We start from the raw sequence: 17749 nt of genomic DNA, 5'->3' as shown, positions 1-17749 counted from the left end.
CAGCACTCATCCCATCCCTGATTTCCTCATGGAAATGTTTCACAGCAAGAAGCACAAAATAAAAGGTTAAATACATGGAGGAAGGTAGCAATTTGTTCTTGGGAACAAATCCTCCAGAACTAAAACAAAAAGGAAGGCCTACATTGAACTACCAGATCCCAGGATGGATGAGAGAATTTTTTGTGCAATGAAAATGACTAATGTAACTAAAAGGGAGATGTTTTTATTACAGATAGGGAAGCAGAGTGAAATATGGTAAGTCCCAGTTTATAACCTTCTGAAAATTCTGTTTGATTTTATTTAATTGTGATATGAATCTCAGCAGCAGTAGGTTCAGAGAAAACTACAACTATGTCCACAGTAACTGAACTTTTATCTCATGGGAAGAGACAAAAATAATTTGCTTTCATTTTGCAAGCCAGTAAAATTCAAAGTGAGTTTTTGAGGATCACCAGAGGTAAGAAGGTACAGTTAAGCTGAAAGGCAATGCTGCACAGACAGTAGTAGGTCCATAACTGTCAACAAACTCAGGCTAGAAATAAGTAGATGTCCTGTCATCTGAGGGTAAAGAACCTTTTACTTTCACTATGCTGTAGTGACTAAACTCATTTTAGAGTGATTCACAGTTCTTTTATAAAAACAATTATATAATTTAATTGTCTTGCAGTGGAAAAGGAGACAGGAAGTTACAAAGTTGGAGCTTCTGTTTAGTCTTAAATTCCTTTACTGCCTAATGACTTTATGCTATCTTTTGCTCCAGAGTTAATAAAAGTATCTCAACCACTAGGCTGACCTACTACATGTGTAGATGTAGGCAGGCTATGAACATTTCCCTGTCTTGGTCCTTTTGTCCTTTCTTCAGCAGCTGACCCTAACTTTATACAGAATGTCACATCAAGTCTGACTCCAGTTTCAAGAAGAGATTGATTTTTATGAAAGGAAAGGACAGGTGTTTTCTCAAAGAGGCACCCCTCCTGCAAGACTTTGTTGTCTGCTACCACACGTAGATGGCTACTTGAAAGGAAACCCTCTCTGCTCCTCTGGGAGATGAATACTGCCACATCCTTCTCCAGAAACAAATACGCTACTTGTTTGAAGCAAACTCAGGTAAGCAAAGGAAGTACTGAGAGGTGCAAGATCTTCAAGACCAGGCAGAGTTTTCTTTGTAATTGTTCAGTTCTAGGCATTTAGGTTGTTAAATATGGTGACAAGGAAAAAAAAACCACAAAAACAAAAAAAAAACCAACCAACCAAACAAACAAAAAACCAACCAAAAAAACCCACCACCACCACCACCAAAAAAAAAAAACAACAAAAAAATCCAACCAAACCAAACAAACAAAAACCAAACCAACAAACAAACAAACAAAAGAGACTCAATAGTTTGTTGATCGTTGGAGAATACAATAGGCAGTGTGAAAACCATGTGGAGTGAGTTAGAAAGAAATCATATAAGTACCCATAATCACTGTTACTTCTTTCTATATGTCAGTCTCTGAGAATGGTGTGTTCCACCTCCCATTGCACATAGTATTTGAGCTGTCACTGTACTGAATAGAAAATCTGAGGAAGGTGTCAAAGCACAGTATTGAAAAATCTATTTTGAAACTGAGAAGGAATGATTTCTGTAGATGTAGAATAAGAAATTACTGCTCAGTCAATTCACACACAACCTGGTTTCTGAAACACTTTATAGGAAAAACCATGCATTGTTGTAGGTAAAGGTATTCCTGTTCTCTACCACAACTTTCCTTGGTTTCCTTGGTATTAATTGAAATAAATATGCATGATTATGGTTGTATACAGGCACACATACACACACATACACACAAAAAAAATTACAGTATCTTAGAACAGAGGTCATCTGCTGACTCCAGTAAACTATCTGAGCCACATGGTCAAAACTGGTTAAATTCTGTAGAAAATACTACAAACAAATGCAGGATATTTCTATTAAAAAATACATTCTTCCACCAGATCAAAACAGATCACACTGCTGACAAAACTTCATAGCTGTAAAATAGACATTGTGTTAAACAACCTGCTCCCTTTTTGCATAGAATTCTCTGCTTCTGTCACAAAGTAGAATTTGGCAGGACTGAAAGAAAGGGATTTTTTCAGTTGTAAGAAAGAGTGCATTGCTTTTAGTACCAGCAGTCTTTAATGTCACACATCTCCGGCTTGACTGGTCAGGATTGTTTTATGTCCCAGTAGTTTTGAGGAAATACCAGGTCTGACCTTTTTTGCAGCTCCCATTTGCACTGAAGAACTCCTCAAATGATGTACCCTGATTTCTGTGTAGTAAGAAGGAAAATAAACTACATCTGGGCAAAGGTAGTAGGCATGCTCTCAGTTTATTTAAAACTAACCTTTAGCCCTTGGCAGGAGTTTCTCAGGCTCTGAGGAGTTATATCAGGAATGGATTTCTATAAAGCAAAAAGGAGAGTAATTTAGAAATATGGCAGTGTCATGAGGCTGGCCAGGTCCTGAAGCCACAACAGCAGTTGGAATAGTGTGCCCTGAATTAACAAACTAACTGGCAGTTGGGCTATTCAATGTGATTAACAGCTGTTTTATGGGTTGTCTGCCTTATTTGGTGTATATGTGTGTTGAGAGGCTGCTGCAGTGATGCAGGAGGATAAATAAAGTCTCTGGGACTGTGGAAGAAAACGTCTTCTTTTGTATTTTAAGGGAAGCTGAAATACATGTAACATTTTGATCAATTACTTTAAACCTACTTCAAAAGAATTAAAACACCCACCCTTAAAGTGGCCTTTATTGTGACAAATATAATGACATGGCAATAAAAGAGAAAATTACGACTGTTGTTCTGCTGTTTTGTAGTTCAGCAGAGAAAGTGCTGATGAGCAAAAGAATGCATAAAAGAGACTCAAGAATCTTGGCTGAGTCTCCATTAATAAAGCTTTATTGAAATACAAATATGCCACAAAAGTACAAAGCCAGCTAAAACATCTCACAGCTAAGTCAAGTAGACTAAGACAAAGCCATTCCACTGGTTGTTAGCTACCACTGAAGTAACTCACGTTGCTAAAGAATTAGAGTTTCAGTTTGCTTGCATAGAGTAGTTAACTGCTTTTCTCTCTTACCAGGGACCTGTCACCCATACAATCAAAATTAATTGAACTCCTAGGACTCCTAAACATGGTTTGTTTCTCTGGTTTTGTTTTTTTTCCAGCACAGACTTTGTCTTCAATACAAATAAGGCAGAAATTGGGCACGGGGAGGTGGTGGTTAGCAAATATTTTTTAATTTGAGAGTTTATTTTTTAAGAAGCGGGTTTCTACGTTTTTCCCAGTTTCACTTCTTTGAATATGAGATGCCTACATCTGTTACTTTTGTCTTACACTTTCAAAAAAAACCAAAAAACAAACCCACAAAAAAAACAAAACAAAAAAAACACACAAAAAAACCCAAACAACAAAAAACTATTACCTTGCAAGGAGTTAAGGAGTTATCATTTTCTGTAATTGGCACTTGAACATTCAGCTTTCTCCAAAAGCTACATTTTACAGTCAGGAAGCTGAAATGATTCCTTATTTCTTGGAAATACAGACAAATTAAAACTAAAGACTTAATAAGAAAAATGCATTCTCTCTCTCCTTTTGTTCAGTTTGATGCTGTGAGTCAGAACTGCTGTAAATTGTACTTACTCCTTGAAAATTTTTTTAACATTTCTATTTATAAAAATATGTGCACATATCCACAGTCCTAGAGAGAAATATAATTACTGTAAATTCTGTCCTATTTTTTTTCCACAAATCTAATCCAAAAAGTCTCAATTTATTTATCCCATTATATGTGGGATAAACTGCAATTTTCACATTCTCATAAGGAAAAGTACCTTGTACCTTATTTATTTATTCATTTGTTTGTTTTGGTGTTATTTCAGTAGAATGAAAAATCACTAGAACAAAGGACTTAAATAGTTATCTCTTATAGGGCTTTGTTGTATGGGAAAAAGTGTCTTGTAAGAGACAGTGATTATTCTGTGTCAAGGTATAGCTGGAGATCAGTCATGGCATAAAGTGAATTTCTGTTTGAGAGTTTTCTGAACATCTTATGAACTAAAATCGAACTATGAAGTCAGTGTGAGTGGAAGAACATAGTAGAGGGAACCTCATCAGGGCTTATATGGTCTCCAGGATCTAGGAAACACCAGATAAGTGCGCTCGTATGGATGGAGAGAGTATGAATACATCTATATGACAAAGTATGTGTGGCTCACAGTAGCTCAGCCTAGAAGCTTATGACCTTCTCTATTCCTGACAATTTATTTGCTTGTGTGTTTGTTTTATCACAATATTTGGGTGATTCCTCTGGTCTGCGTGCCTGCTGGAAACGCTATGAGGTAACACAGCCAGCTGAAAACACACTGGAATTTCCTTTCGCCAAGGGAAACAGACTTCCTGGGAACTAGCCTGGGATGAATTACAGGGAAACTTTCCTTCCTTTCACAGCCTAGAAAGCAGACCATTGCACAAGACTTTGGGGGTGGAAATTGCTCCAATTAGCCATCATGCACACATTCATTGACCCCATATGACATACAATTAAATGCATGTATCATAGAGTGAAGGAGTAGTAGCTTTTCTGATGGCAGTGCAAGTGTGACAGAAGAGTCTGTGTCTCACCCAAGGAGCTTAGAGACATGCAGAGAGTTGGAGTCCAGTCCCACAAAAGCAACTCAAGCAAATAATCTCAGCATTATTGACAAGATCTTTCCTTCTCCCTCTAATTCCATTTTCTGCATTGAGAGTGTGCAGCACATTATCCTGGCTGACTTCAGGACTTGGCAATGTCTGCTGAGGTTGTTAATATGTAGTTTATTTTATGGCCGATACATCTAATGCTTTTGTGAGTACAGCTTTATTAATGACAAGAGTCATTAAAAAAGAAGATTACTGAACTGGAAAATTATACTTTTGCAGACTGGTCTTGTTATTTTAGTGAATGTAAATAATATGGCCCATTACATGTGACAGTGAAAAATTATATTGACTCATACCAAATTGTACTTCATTCTCATATGTTATGAGAACGCTGAAAACATTTGACTTTTAAAAACAGAGAAGACAAGGTTGATCCTGAGGAGCTTCTTAGACAATTTGTTTCATCTCTTTATTGCACCAGGATATTTGAAATTCTTATGGACTTTACACAACATCTTGATTTTAGTCTTTGTATATACATGCATGAAAATCTAAAAAAAAGGAAGGAAAAAAAAAGTAGCTCTATGAAGTTCTGATGTCTCTGAAAGGCATTAGCAAAACTTATACTTGACACTGCTAAAACTTACGTTCAGATAGAGACGAGACTGTGGGAATCACGATTAATAGAGGATACAGCATGAGTATTTGGAAGGAACGCAAGAAGTAAGCTAAGAAGGAATGATGCATGAGTGTTGATCTGCACTGCAAACTAGCTTTGAAAAATTGCTTTCCAGTGGGGTTGCAGGTGGTTTGCAGTACTCTGATGTACTAAGAAAAAAAATGTGGTAGCAAGTAGAGAGAGCAGATACTCCAAGATCTAAAGAATTCCCTGACAGGGAAATTTGAGGCAGTGCTCTCTGGAATTGGTGCTATACTTAGTTAATTAACTGAACTTGTCTTACTATCCTTGCTGTAGCTACCCTGTTATAAATCCTGTCACAGTGCACCTGCTGGGTCACAGCTCTGGTGAGCTGGTCTGAGAAGGGCAATGGAGCAATTTGTATTGCTTTGGTGATTGTGGACTCTTGTGTAGCTGCACTAATTTATGCCATTGCCCTTGGAGAAAAGCAGAATAAGGGGAAACAGAAACTGTTTTGTTCCTTTGTCCTTTGGGCTTTCAGAAGCCTAATGTGCAACCCTGTGCAAGAATTATTTTGTAGTGACAAAGACATAGGAGGGAACTATCTCAAAGGCCCTGTGAATAGTTGGGAGGGGGTGTTATAACAGTGAAATATGTTAATGAAATATTAGGTATTCAGACACAATTTATTTACATTTCATTCTTTCAGCTCTTAGTGAAGCAGTTTCTGGGGACGAGTGTTACATGGAACAATTCGTGTTTCCTTGAATTAGGATTTGTTTAAAAAGGCTGATAGGGCTGATGTGGCTTTTTGCTTATGTAACAACCTCAGAAGCTGAATTTAGACTTTGTTCTAAAGGTTTGCAGCCATCAGAAAACAAGTTATATAGTAAGATGTTTTTGTTCCTACAGAAAAGAAAAGTAATAATATATTCATTGATTGCGTCCAGCTCTGGCCACTTCAGCTCAGCAAACAAATGCAATGGTATCAGAGAGGAACAACTGATTATTCGAGACAGGAAAAAAAAGTTCAAATTACAGCACTTAAAAGACTTGCATAATTTGGATAACAGAGTGAAAAAAAAGGGACACAAGAAAGACGTATGAATGCTCTGAATAGGTTCCATGACATGGGTCAGAGTCCTTTGTGGATAATATAAACAATTATCCTAGTATTTATAGCACTTCAATTTGAAAGGAACAAAACTGGTTATTATTTTTGGGAATAACTAGTCTCTATCTGAAAAGTGTTAAGAACAAACTTACTCCGGAAACCTAACATAACTTCTACCAGGTTTAGCCTCATAACTACAAAAGTATTTCCAAAATAAGGCAAAAGATATTTTGCTGATTATGTTTGTAAGGTATTCTTTTTAACAGATGGATCATGGATCAATGCAGAGTTGTTAAATTAGATACTTAAAATCTTAATATTTATCCATATGAGAGGCAAGGAACTACCCAACTATACAAACAGGAAGATAAAATTTTGACGAAATATTTAAATTACTTTTCCTGCATCATGTATGGACTCTGGCAGGCTGGAGACTCAATGTCACACTCTTTTAGCTCACCAGCTTGTTTCTTTATCCGGTGAGCTACCTGTAGATGGTATGAGGGTGGTTGTTAGAAGCAGCCAGGGGAGGTCACAACACTCAAAAGCAGACCTCGTCCTGCACCTTTGTGAATCTTTCGAAAGCTCTCCATGTGGGAACACCACGAGTCTGTAGGAAACCCACAAGCTCAGGCAGTGGGACCAGCTCTCTGCAGAATGCCCTGTGTATGGTCAGTGAACTTCCCCTAGGGAGCCACTATAGTTGGTTTGATAATCTCTGCCTGAAGAACCAGAGCTGGTTTTATCCTGCATGTCTCATTATATATGGCCTACAAACGTGTCCCTGCATGCACAAAGATGAGGACAGTGATTTAATTTGTGATCATAGATCATAAATTTAGTGGAAGTACACAGAACACTTTGGAAACACTTCAGAAACACTTCTTATGGACATAAATATATTTTTTTTTTTTAAAACCTAGTCTTTGATACAAGCAAATCAAAAAGCAAAGAAACAAAACTCTATTATGAGGATCTAGGCATCTAGAAATTGTGGAAGTAGGTTTCAAAATGTAGCTATAAATTAGGCAGAAAAAATAATAGAGTGAAATAACATGTTTATAACAGCCAAACCAGGTTCTGAGTAGTAAAGGAAGGTTGATAACTCTTTCAAAGAATTACTTAACGTTCATTTGAATGGTCTTTCATGAATTACAATGATGTTTGTCTCTAAAGACAGTTTTGCTCTCAGTATGCCCAGCATCAAGAACTTAGGAATACTTTTATTTTTCTTTGTAATCATTTCAGAGATGTAGAGTGTTCTGTTTTCAGCAACTAGTGGGAAAATAAGATGAAAGTGACCTTTGGAGAATCAATTTTTGTAAGCTTTGTGTTGGTCTTCAAAAATGTATCTCTTTGGAATAGCTCTTCAAGGATTCTGTTTTTCAGTTAATTGAATTCAACATAATATTTTCAAAAGCTCTCATTTCTGAAGCATTTCTGAGAGTTTTGTCTATTGATTTTAAATGTGTGTGCAGTGTGCAAAAATACTTCAGCCGTGTGGATACAAGCTAATGGTGGTGGAAGATGAAAATGAAGTAGAGCTAAGGAAACTGATCAGGAAACCCACTGAAAACTTAAGAACAAAGAATGCAAATGCACCAATTGGTGCATTACTGGTATAGTTCAGGGAGTGTCTGGTAAACCTTACTGACATGTGTACATCTTGTTTCTGTGTGGATCCATTTTGGGATGGTTTTGCTCTCTCTCTTCATACTTAGCTTATATTTAAGAAAAAAATAAGGCCTGTCAGCAAAGAAGGATTTGTGATGCACACCAATAAGGGCTTTCTGATTCAAGGCAATGTACCACACACTGTGGGGATGCAAAGGACAGGACCTATTCAAGCCCAGTTCTCTTCAACATCTTCAGTAATGACCTGGATGTAGGATTCGAAGGAATACTAAGTTTACCAATGACACTAAACTGGAGGAGCTGTTGACTCCCTTGAGGGCAGAGAGTTTAACAAGGGCAAGTCTGGGTTGTGCACCTGGGATGGGGTAACCCTGGTTGTGTGTATAGACAGGGGAAAGAGAGGCTGGAGAGCAGTACTGACGAAAGGGACCTGGGGGGCCTGGTCAGTGGCAAGTTGAATCTGAGTCAGCAGTGCCTTGGCAGCCAGGAGGGCCCACCCTGTCCTGGAGGGCATCAGGCAAAGCATCGCCACCCGGTCGAGGGAGGAGATTGTCCCTCTCTGCTCTGCACTGGGGTGGCCTCACCTTGAATATTGTGGCAGTTTTGGGCTCCACAAAAGGCACTGAGGTATTAGAGAGCATCCAAAGTAGGTTCTTGAGGATAGTGAATGGTCTGGAGGGGAAGCCTCATGAGGAGTCGCTGAAGTCGCTTGGTCTGTTCAGCCTGGAGAAGAGGAGAGTGAGGGGAGACCTCACTGCAGTCTTTGACATCCTCATGAGGGACAGCAGAGGGGCAGGTATTGATCTCTTCACTCTTGTGACCAGTGATAGGACTCAAGGAAATGGCATGAAGCTGAGTCAGAGGAGGTTTAGGCTGGATATCAGGAAGCAGTTTTTCCCTCAGAGGGTGGTTGGGCACTGGAACAGGCTCCCTAGGGAAGTGGTCACAGCATCAAACCTGACAGAGTTCAAGAAGTGTTTGGACAATGATCTCAGGAACATGGTGTGATAACTGGGGCGTCCTGCCTAGAGCCAGGATGGACCTAATGATTCTGATGGGTCCCTCCCAACTCAGCATATTCTATGATTATATGCCACAGAGTGAATTTAGATGTTGCATGTGTTCTGCAACTCTTGTGTGCTGTTATGCACTCGAGTGGTTGTGTACCTGATGATTGTGGATGCACTCTTATTGCACTGATAGAAGAAAGCAGGAAAGTGCTTAATCACAAGCAGTGAACATATGATTAAATCCTGCTAAAGGCAAAGGGTGTATATGATTAAGGGCTTTTCTGTTTCAGAGAGAAATTTAAGCATGTGTTTATGTGTTTATAAACTACTCTTAGAGTAGTTTCACTTTCCAACATGCTTTCCGTATAAATATGAGACACACAGTCTTTCTGTACTAGAGCAGAGACAATCTGCTTTATTTTATTTAATTTAAGTGCAGACTTTGGGACCTGGCACATTGTCAATAAAGCCTTTCAGCAAAGTTTAAGAGTCCCTGTATGGTAAGAAGTTTGAACAGAACAAAGAATGGACAGGAAGAAATTTCAGACTTAAATATTTGAAGTAAAGAACAAATGGTCAAAATTTTGTCTCTGTGACAAGTCAGAGACAAATGTTTCTTTTCTTTAACACCTCTCTGTCCTCTGCTTTTCACAGTTAGAGGCAGAGAAGCATGAAGAATTTGAATATATATGACTGAGAAAATATTTTAAAATTTTGAAAGAAAACAAGCCTGTACCATTTCCATAACTGCTGCAATGTAAATTTACTAGATCAGGTAGTGTTTAGTTTTTTATTAAGAGTGATACCTAAGTATCAGGCTTTTCCAAGACTGTTCTGTTCTGTTATCTCTGTTACTTCCAAATATCTCCAAAATATTTTTGTAATCTTAAACAGTACAGATTTCTATGTTTTGCTTTTAAATTTGTTTTCTGTAAAATCCATGTCTATAGTTGCTCATGAAAAAGAGATTTTACAGCCTCAGAGAATGCCAGGAGTAGTAAAAAATGCATCCAAATTACTCTGTGTAGTACTGTTTATATTATCTTTTAAAAGGCATGAAAAATGATAATGGTATAGGCCTCATTTCTAATTTTCTTTCCTTAAGTACATTCTCTTATATAGTAATTTTGAAGACTCTGACAAGGAGTTCACTTGAGCTCAGTTAGAGATGAATCCCACAGTTGCTTTTTGCATGGCAACAGCCCTGTGGCATAACTCTGCCCTCTGTTTTTCAAATTCATTAGAGAGCTTTCAAAGCAGACACAAGGAATAAGAAATTTGTATGCCAGAAATTGGAATCCGAGAAAATATCCTTAATATCCATTTCTGAAGAAGCCTCGATTTTCAGTCCTTCTGGCAGTGGAGCTTTTGCAGTTTTATTGGTTCAATTGCAACACTGAAAATGGGATATTTGGACTTTTATTCCTGTTTGTCTTTAAAAATAAGACAAAAGAGTGCAAGAAGATGAAGAAACCAAAATAAATCTTTCTTGTTTAGGCAGGATAATATACCTGCAATCCCCTCATACTACACATGTAGTACTAGCAGTCTTGAGAGAGTATTTCTATTAAAAACAGATCTTCACAATTAGGCCTTTTAGTTCTTGAATTGATCAATATATTCCTGATTACAAGTGCATGAAAGTACATCAGTCTTCAGATTCATGCTTGCAAAAGTGAGAACACCTTCTTTTTTTTTTTTTTTTTTTTTTACCACACACACACATTACACAAAATGTGAATTGTCTCATCTTTATTTCAGTGTTGCTGTTGGTGGTTTTTCCTTTCTTCCATCTCTCCTACCTGTGCTTGTTATGTATTGCATCCAATACCAAGAAAAAAAGGAGTAGGATGCTTAGAACTTCATGGATGAGAAGAAATGTAGGCTAGAAGAAGACTTGCTCCTACCAGTTTCCCTGCAGCACCTTACTTTCATGACCTGAATGGCATCATTGAAAATCTCCTCAAAGCTCTGAAAGAAGGAAGAATATAGCACTATGTCTTTTCTGGTTTTGAGATTATGGCCTTGAAGACAACTTGTAGTGCTTAGATAACTATTACTTTCTATTCTTTTTAACCATTGAGGTGTCCAGCTGATGTTAAGGAATGTAGAATTTCAAGAAGAGATGGTCTTGAGCTTCTACACAACCTATTAATACTTGTCAGCAACTTTTTTTCTCCATTGTACACTATTTTTCCTTAAGCTGCATTTCCTTAATATCTCCCTTTGTTATCACACAAGAATACATACTCATACCAGAAGCAGACCCAAAATATATCTAGAAATTTTGAAAATATCTGTACAACACACTACAAATTGCACAAAAAAGAGGACAATAGTAAGCAGCTCCCTTTCTTCATCTAGATGGAGAAAACACAGTATTGTGGGGTAATTCAGATTTTAAGGCTCATTGCACATTTGAACTAATTTACACATGTTCTTTAACCTTGTGTTATTAATGAGTGGTTTTGGCCACTTAAGGAATCATCGTCAAAGTTGTTGGCAAAAAGCAGGTTTTCAAATGAATGTATGAAAGTACAGCTTTAACAGAGCTCAGTGGCAAGGTTCTCTCTATTATTTACTATTCTCTCTATTATTGATGAAGCATACAAAGGAAAGTCAGATGAGAGTAAATTTAGAATTATTTACGTGGTTACAAATACAAAAGATAAGGGTGCAAAAGGATTTAGCAGCACTTAATCTTTCACTAATTAATTCTAAAGTGATTAAACAGGATTTACTACAACTATAACAACGGTCTATTATAGATTCATGATAACACAGGCCATCGGGGATGACTGATTATTCTTTGTTCTCCACCTTGGTCTGGCAGCTGATGTTCTTGTTATGGTCAGTGTTGTTCCCACCTGTACAATTCAAGAGCATCTGGTAAGGCCAGGGACACTTCACCACCCAACTGGTACAGTCAAGACTTTTCAGGAGATCACAGAGCATTCCCAGTGGTGGGGTGGTGGAGGGGTGCACCACCACACCTTGTTTCTTAAAGACGTGAAATTTATACTTTTACATTTCTATTTGTCTATCTTTACTCTCCTGTGAAGAACATTGCTGAATAATTTCTATGAGATCTTATTGAAGTGTGAGGTCTCAAAGCTGTTCAGTTTTGACAAGCTGAATGAAAATGTTGGCCAAAGAGAATGAAGAGATCACTTCAGTTGCCCTCAGTGAGGGAAAGATGAAATGCCAGCATATGCTTTACAGTGAATCAGTGAATAGAAATTGGGAACCACCATCACTCAGCTAAAGGATTAAAGTCTGGTTTGCTTTCTGAGAAACAACCTACGTGAAAGTTAGAAAAACAACCAAAACCCTCTAGTTTTAAGAAGAGGCTGTAGAGTTGGGGCAAAGCATTTTCAACAATCATTTCTCATAAACCTGGAAGGGGCTTTTTTAATCAGGTTACATCTTCTACTTTATGTAACTGTTACTAAGATTAGAGGCTTCTTAAAAGTAAAGCATGCAGACACTGAAAAATGCAATTTTACAACTGTAAGAAGCATTTCTCTTAAAAATCAGAGTATGGTTTTTATTGATGCTGCCAATCACACAAAGAAAGAAATTAATTTCTTTTGTGCCACTTCTAACTGCATTAAAGGAATATGTTTTAAAAGTCTTGGCTCATTTTTCACTCTACCCAGGAGATGAAATTTAAGATGCTAATAGTTTGGAAAATATCAGTTGGAGAACATATGACTTTAATCACTTCTGGTCTTGACTTGTGCTTAGAGAATTTTAACTGAAAAGTTTGACTGTTCTCTGACAGATTTTTATGCTTATTTCTGGGCTTTTTTTTAATCATCAGTCATGTGGTTTTGATTTTCATTTTAGACCTTGGTTTTCTGATTTATGTGTGCTGCTGTCCAATCAAACTTTATACTTGTCAATCTATTCATCTTCATCATTAATATTCACAAAAAACTATATATTCTGCAAACCTTTTTTAAAAAGTCATCTTTTACTTCTGTAATTGTAGTGTGTGAACCATATAAGAGCATGTGCTGTTACATGAAATTAGTCCCAGCACTTTAAATTGAAAGGCAGCTCAGGTACAGATGAAAGCTCTGCTGTCCCATGGTACATGAAAGGCAAATGCCTTTAGACTCAACAGTCCAGTGCTGGAAAGCCAGAGGTAAGGTCAGAGTTGGCATAAATCTACAGCATAGTTTTTCTTTTCGAGCTGCAGAATCATCAGGCCATTGCACTAAGGTACTTAGGACTGTACAGGACCTTTGAGGTAAGCAAAACTAACCAGCTGCCGTCACAAATGATGCACGCTGTAGTGACTCCTGTGATCTTACAGAGGACAGTATTATAAATAATTAGGGGTTGGTGTGGGGTTTTTTTAAATCTCTGATGATGGCTACTGGAAAGCTGATCTACATCCAAAATGTTCAAAGATCTGAAAATTAGAAACCTTAAAATTTCAGTAAAATGCACTTACAAGCATCTCTCTTGAATCTGCAAATATCCTTTTTTTTTTTTTAAATAAGTCTTCTGTCTTTTTGATATTTTTTTCTGATATTTATTTTTACAGTTCAGTCATGATCCACCTCCTTTTTTGTTTGGTTGGTTTGTTTGGGTTTTTTTTATCGACTAAATGCAAAAATATTAAATAAAATCTAGTCACTGCTAATAGCTCAAGTCTGGTATCTCCCCTTCAGTCCCAGTAGTTACGTGTAACAGTCCTTTCCTTTAGTACTTCCTTGTCTGCATTTTAATTAATCACTTGCATCTTCTTCAGCTGGGTTAATATTTCACAAGTTTTCACTATATCAAACATGTTAAAAACTCAGAGATGGAAGAATTGCTGCATTTCTATTGTTTATAAAGTTTCTTAAAGTAGTAAGTCATCTAAACCAGTTTCTTTTAGGTAAACTATGTTACATTTTATCCTCATTTCCCCTTTACATCTGATTTGTAACATTTCCTTCAGAATTTATTCCAAAAATGTACATACTTTAGACATCAAGTTCCCAGGTGTAATAATTCCTCAGTCTCTTTGTCAATTTTTATTGTTTTAAATACTTTTTTCCTTTTATATTCACTGATCCCAAACTAGATTTTTGTTACCAGAATTGACATTTGTTTTGCTCTACCTTTCAGATTTCTGTAGAGTTCCAGGAGTTTTTCTTTCTCTACTAGCATGGTCATCTCAACACCTCTATTTTCATTATGCATCTTGCCTTTACACCTCTATTTTCATTATACATCTTGCCTTTGAAGGTTCCTTAATGAAAACTGAGAGTATTAGTTTGACTTTGGAGACTTGCTTAGATTACCTCTGCTGGCTCTGTGCTTAGGAATCCCATCTTTTGTAATTTGTTTTTGTTCATTTAATTGTTTCTTTTACTTCATTGAAAGTCTCTCAGCTTGACTTGTGGCAAGTCTTGCTTAAGCCCTACATTACTTGATAGTTAAGACACAGCTTGCTAATTGGTGCTTTTCCTGTTCATAAACCCAGAGCTTATTCCTGATATTTTTATTGGAGTGATTAGGCTGGGTGTTCTTGGTATTTCCTCTTTTTTTTTTTTTTTTTTTTTTAATCTCCTTCTTTGGCATAAAGATTCTTGATAGTCTTAAATCTTGAAGATTTGGAGATTTCAAAACACATGGAGATTTTAGTTTTCCATCTTTCAAGTCTCTGCACTTCTTGTCACAGTGCAAGGCAGCAATTAATCTTCACAGGATTACAGAAAGACAGAATGACAGGATGGGGAAGGTTGGAAGGGACCACTGGAGGTCATCTAGTCCAACTTCACTGCTCAGTCAGGATCCCCTAGAGCAGAGGGCAACAGGATTGTGTCCAGATGGCTCTGGAATGTCTCCTGTGAGGGAGACTCCACACCCTTTCTGGACGATCTGTTCCAGTGCTCGGTCAACTGCACAGTAAAGAAGTTCTTCCTCATGTCCAGGTGGAACTTGCTGTGCATCAGTTTCTGTCTGTGGTCTCTTGTCCTATTGCTCAGCACCACCAAGCAGAGCCTGGCTTCATTCTCTTGACACTCTCCCTTCAGGTGGGTTATATGTATTTCTTAGTTGATAAAATTTAACACTTTTGGAGTACCAAATATACCTTTTAATTCAAATTGAGCCAGATCATAATGAATCTGTCAAAACTAATTTTTGAAGTTTCCTTAGTATTTATGAATTTAAAAGAAAACAATCTTTTATTTTTATAGGGAGAATTTAGTTAACTGACAGTTTTTTTATTTCAGGCAATGGTTGATGTTATCAATGTTAGATAAAATTCCAACAAGTGGGCTGCATGTTGTTCAAACTTCAACCTAATCCAAAGTAGGACGGAAATGACAAGCCATACTACAGTATTCCTGCTTTTGACACAATCAGTGACCCACTAATACAGTGCTCTGGTTTCATTACTATTATTCTTCAGTATAAAAGAAAGAGAAAGATATTTAAATGACAGCAACTAAGTGTCTAATACACATTAATTTGAACTCCTTTCTAGCAAATGTACAAAGTACCTTTATGGATGTTAGGGAACAAAGAAAGTAGCTTCATTCTCATTAACAGCAATCTCTTCTACTACTTAATCTGCCAAATGTGTTGCAATAACAATCTTCTAAATCTATGTTTCCTTATACCTAGTTATCTACTCTCCACTTGTAATATTTCTTCCTTTTCTTTACAATTTTTTTCACAGTCCTGTTTTCTGGGAAAAAAATGGTATGTCATCTTCTATCTTTGTCCACACCTTCAGATGTCTTGCAAAGGAAGGATTTTAAAAATAATTACTTCCTTTTTAATTAAAAGTCAACGTCTATTGAAGTCAGCTTCAGTTCTTTTGTATTCTAACAGCACCAATTCCTTTCCTGTTCTGTTTGTTTCAAATCCAGCTAAAATGTTAGTTATACTTCCCTGTCTGGCAGTCTTCCAGCATAACAGCAATGCTCAGAAATTGATTGAATAGCTCTGTCATTCTAGAGAGCAAATTAAATCAGAAATGCACCTTTCTAACTGTTGGTCCCTTAATTTCCTTAATCTGCAACCAGTGCACAGGAAACAGTTCCCAGTCCAATTATCTGAAACACTGAGGTCTTTAAAAAATGCACAAGGAGCTCAGGGGACACACAACTTGTGGCGCTGTGGAGTGGCTCAAGCCAAAACTCACATCCCTGCAAGACGTTTAATGCACGAAGCAAAACAAGTAGAATTAAAGTGAAAATGTAACTTTTTTTCCCCCCACAATGTTTTGATTAGGAAATTAACAAGTTGTCTAAAAGTGCTTAATGGAACTCAATTACATGAATTTAAGAGCAGGAAACATTACATAAACCTCATAACATTAATTACGGGGCGATGGCATCATTAGCATCATTTACTATTGTAAGTTGTAGTTCAGAATTTAGCAGTTACGGTGCTTTGCCACACTACTCAGGGTGCTGACCATTGAACAAGGCCCACCATGTCCTCATAGATCCTTCCTGCAGGGGGAAAGTGTGAACGACACATCTCCAGATGCTCAGACTGCTGCTCTCTTTAGTAGCACCACCGTCATCCACAGTGTCCCAGTGGGCATAGCTGCCCTCTTTCCACAGCATTGTACATGCCTATCCATCCCCAAACATCACCCACCTGGCTGCACTTTAGATTCCTGAGAGGTTTTATAAAGAAAGACTCAAACAGATCAAATGTGGTTTGTAAATCTTAGTTCTTTTCTATGTTTAGCCAAAGTACTTTTCTCAGCTGCATCAATGAGATATAAAAGGAAAAATCCCAAATGGTGAGGAAGAGTCTAAGAACCCAATGTGGTAATCCCTTAACATCCACATCTCCACAGTACTGTTTACATCTTCTTCCACTTTCAAAATATGCTGTTAGAATAAATACACAGTATCTCATTGGTTTAAAGGATGAATATACACCTATCAGCATGTATCAAAGACTTTTTCTGTCTAAAGAACACTATTCTTCTATTACAGTGTCTATTGACTTTTTTTTTTTTGCCTGTTGGAAGTCTGTGAGTCTCTCTGAGTCTGTTAAGGTTAGAACTTCTGGAGTATTTTATTTTCTTTTTCATGCACTTCACATATAGATCTCAATGTCTTCTGATTGGAGATACTCCAGTCCCCTGCTAGCTGGTGAATTAGAGGAGGAGATTTATTCCTGTCATCCTCCAAGGAAAGTTCAATAACCTTTTCCCTACAGCTTTTCTTTTGAATCACACAAACTTTTTGATATAAAAGATATATTGTATTTATAGCATTTTACTTCCTGCCTCTAGCTTATTTCAAATGCAGTTTTGATTCTTTTTTCCCTTTCACAGATGAGAAAATACTATACATGGATACATTTACAGTACTTCATAACACTGAGGTCAAAAGTCCTGCAACCCTACTCTGCCTTAGGAAGAGAAATTCATTCTGGAGCTACACTGAAAGCTTCAGTTTACCATGTATGTTTTCATATTATTCTTAGAAATTAGTAAATATACGAATGCCTCTGAGCAATGAAGGTAAGAAAATGGAATGCAAACAATCATGTAGTTAACAATATCTTTCATCTGTTATGAAGAATTCTAAGCTTTTCAGCAGCTTTAGAAAAATAGCCCAGATGGAGGTTGGAGGGGAAAGGTCATTTACTTGAACCAATCTATAAGGTGGTCCTTTGGACTGCCATGGTTGATAACTTTTCTGTA

This window comes from Myiozetetes cayanensis, unplaced genomic scaffold (genome assembly GCF_022539395.1).
Source record: "Myiozetetes cayanensis isolate MyiCay16 unplaced genomic scaffold, myiCay2020 scf5-8, whole genome shotgun sequence".
In the NCBI taxonomy this organism is placed as follows: domain Eukaryota; kingdom Metazoa; phylum Chordata; class Aves; order Passeriformes; family Tyrannidae; genus Myiozetetes; species Myiozetetes cayanensis.
The sequence above is the reverse complement of the archived record's forward strand: the minus strand, read 5'-3'. Positions refer to the sequence as shown.